The sequence below is a fragment of the Copadichromis virginalis genome, linkage group LG4 (assembly GCF_057382275.1).
Source record: "Copadichromis virginalis isolate Kocher_CV1m ecotype Utaka linkage group LG4, C_Virginalis_male_GT1.1, whole genome shotgun sequence".
In the NCBI taxonomy this organism is placed as follows: Eukaryota; Metazoa; Chordata; class Actinopteri; order Cichliformes; family Cichlidae; genus Copadichromis; species Copadichromis virginalis.
The window spans coordinates 8007394-8010995 of NC_140621.1; the positions used below are offsets into that span (position 1 = coordinate 8007394).

At 50.4% G+C, this 3602-nt stretch overlaps 1 pseudogene; it reads right to left on the minus strand.

Moving 5' to 3' along the window:
- Positions 1-1417: 1417 nt before the first annotated feature.
- LOC146710759 (uncharacterized) lies at positions 1418-2725 on the minus strand (annotated as a pseudogene).
- Positions 2726-3602: the final 877 nt, after the last annotated feature.

The window sequence follows — 3602 nt, forward strand, 5'->3', positions numbered from 1 at the left end:
TTACTCGGGGATCGGGCTGGATATCGGGCATCCTGCACCACCCATGTGATCTGGAGCGTAGCGGAGACATTTCTGCACTGCCTGGGTGAAGGCAAACTCAGAAACAGCATTTACCCCCACCTGCTGAGTCAGGCCATCTAGGCCACAAACAAACACAAAAAGAAGAAAAAATGGCCAAATTAGAGCTTAAATATGAATAACCTTTTGTCAATTGTCTTCAGCAGGGAGAAAGCATCTACGCTATTAGGCTGATTAATATAAAAGTCACAAGGCAGAAATCAGCAAACTGCTGCCTCACTTTGATTAATTCACTAGTGGGGACCACATCCTTGGTAACAATGGGCAATGAGGGATGAGGAAGTGTGAATAGTGCTGCGGTTTGGAGAAGGCCTTTAAGGGGACTGGCGACGGCTCTCGGGCCGGGCAGATCCTCCAAGAAGGCATCCCCTACAGGAGCAAAGACTGGGCATTACGGAGGTCTTGGAGATTGTTGTGAATGTATAGCAGGTAGGCTTGTGATGACCATCGACCCAGGAGCTTGATTAAGTGGTTGGGGATTCCTTTGCGGGAGCCAGAAGTCGCTGCGCCGATGCGGAAGGAATGGCCAGAGAAGAGATTTGGAGGAATCCCGGAGGACAAGAGCACTTGACGAAAGTGTGAGAGGAACCATGTCCTGGTTGGGGCGTGGCCAGATTCGGTGATGAACAGAGGATCTGAAGGTAAGGCGTGCTGAGATTTTCTGAGGTCGAGGTAGTGGGTTAGTGATTCGAAGGGACTTAAAGGTGAGTTTATTTTGAAGTAGTATATAGGCGTGGGGCTGCCCGATTGATTGGTTTTGCTTCGTTTGAGGGAGAAAATGAGGCAGTCTTCGAGACTGGGTGGATGTCACTCAAGCACGGGTGAAGAGTCGGATGGAACTTTGAAGATGAGGAGGTGAACTCGGAACAGCGTAAGAAGCCGAAGAAGGCGAGCAGGAACATGGTTTCGAGTGTGCGTGCCAGGAAGTAGTCGCTATACTTCAGCCGGAGGGTAGAGATGTAGCGAAGTAGAAGATCTGAAGTTAGGGGTAAGTGGTGTAGGGTCGTGGCAGGTGACTGACGCTGGAGACCTTTGATAAGTAGTGATATCTGGGATGACATAATGGTTGGGCATGGTGAACCTGTGAGCAGTTTGGCAAAGAAATTGATGCCGCTGAGGTATGTCTTTATGGTGGGAATTTTGATGCTCAGGAACCGGAATGCATGAGATATGAAGCTGGAAACTGTTGCAATGTCGAATGACGGGGAGGGCAGGTTGAAGTTATGATGGAATGAACGGAACGTGTTCCAAGCGGTCCAATAGGAGGACAATGTACTTGCTGCAAGGCTATTTATAATCGCTTCTTGGGAGATGTTGATGAGTTCTGCGATGCTGGGATTTAGATCTCAAACATCGTGGCGGAAAATGGAGGAACTGGGGTCGGAGCTGCCTCTGCGTGGGTCGCCAAGGCTCTGAATGTCTGGAGTGAGAGACGAGACAGGGAGTCAGCAAAGGAATTGAAGTGGCCTGCAATGTGTTCTGCTCTGATTAGGAACTGATGGGTGACTGATAACCACGTGAGCTGCCGCATGAAGGAAGGAGAATTGCTTCGGCCTTTGTTGATAATGTCAACTACGGTAAAGTTGTCGGACCGAAGGAGGATGGATTTTTTTGACTATTTGTGGCCCCACAGTAAGGCTGCGATGACTACCGGGTAGATTTCGTAAACGGCTGATGAAGGCAGGAACAGATCGTGGATATATTCACGGAACTTGGGAGGCCAAGCTGAAGAGAACCACCTTCGACCGTAATAGCCCCCAAAGCCAGCAGAAGGGGCGCCATCTGTGAAGAGCTGAACGTCATTGGGGTGGGACAGCTGATCATCATAGAAGAAGGTGATGCCATTCCAGTTAGGGAGCAGAAGTTGCCAGAGACGCAGTTCAGCCCTGGAAGAGCTATCCAGTGTGATGGAGTCAAGGAGTGATGGTTTAGATGTAGCGAGTGAAAGCAAGTGAGAGATAAAGGAGCGACCTTGAGGGATTATGCGTAGAGCAAAGTTTAAGTCTCCCAAAAGGGAGAGCAGCTGTCGTTTGGAGCAAGTGGGAGCGAGGAGAAAGTTTTGGAGGAGAAGGGTGATGCGATTGAGCTTTTTGATGGGCAAGGAGGCCTGGAAACGTTCAGTGTTGAGGTTTATCCCGAAGAACTCCAGGGATGTTGAAGGTCCCTCTGTTTTCTCTTCTGACAAAGGAACACCGAGTTCGGAGAAGACAGACCTGAGAGTGGATAACCCATGAGCTGGTGGTGACATGGGAGGGGAGATGACTAGGAAGTCATCGAGGAGGTGAACGAAAGAGGCAGCTTATGGTTGTTAGAGAGGATCCAACATGGAGCTTCGGAGAGTGAATCGATGAGCTTGGGGCTGCTATTGCAACCGAAGGTCTGCAATAGGCATCCCTCCACTTGACTCCAAACAGGTGCCAGAAGTTGGGGTGAATCGGCAAGACCTTAAAGGCACTTGTGATCTCGGCTTTAGAAAGCCATGCACCTCTGCCGGTGAGTTTAATAAGAGAAATGACATGGTTCACTGTTGAGTATTTGAGATAGTCGTCGCTGGGAATGAGGCTATTTATACTTGGAATCTGACTGCCGTGGGGAGTAGAAAGATCGATGATGATGCGGTTTTTTCCAGAATATTTCCTGGTGGTGATGCCCAGAGGGTTGATGCAAAAGAGGGGGAAGGGAGGTTCGGGGAAGGGAGGTTCAGGGAAGGGTCCGATCATGAAACCCTCCCTGACTTCCTTGGTGAGCAGGCTGTCGATGGTTTCTGGGTCTTTAATAATAATAATAACAACAATGGATTGCATTTATATAGTGCTTTTCGGGGCCCTCAGAGCGCTGTACAATTCCCCTATTCATTCACTCTCACATTCACACACTGGTGGAGGCAAGCTACAGTTGTAGCCACAGCTGCCCACAGAAGCTGCCATAGCGCGCCATCGGCACCTCTGGCCATCACCAGTAAGCGGTAGGTGAAGTGTCTTGCCCAAGGACACAACGACCGAGACTGTCCGAGCCGGGGCTCGAACCAGCAACCTTTCAGTTACAAGACGAACTGCCAACTCTTTGAGCCACGATCGCCTCTTTGAGTGCTGACTGCAGGTTTTTGCAAGTGCAAGAAACCGATGGCTGGGAGACGATCCCTGGGTGGAAGCCTTCCGAGAAACCTTTTACTAAGAAGTTGACGAAGTCTGGGTTAGGGTGATTTTTTAAGGCGTCTTTTACTGCCGAAATGTGGATGGGTGTGGAGGCTAACAGAGCTAGTCATGCGGGAGAGAACAGAAGGACGGTGTGGCTGTGGATTGTTTTGGGCTGGGATTATGCAGGCAGAAGCGAGATGTGATGGGGTGCCGCACAACTTGCAGGAGAGAGAAGAATAGGGGCAGGGATAGCTCAGTAGGTAAAGTGGTCGCCCCATGATCGGAAGGTCGGCGGTTCGAATCCACTTAACGGCTGCCCTGAGGTACCCCTGAGCAAGGTACCGTCCCTACACACTGCTCCCCGGGTGCCTGCTTAGTGGGCTGCCC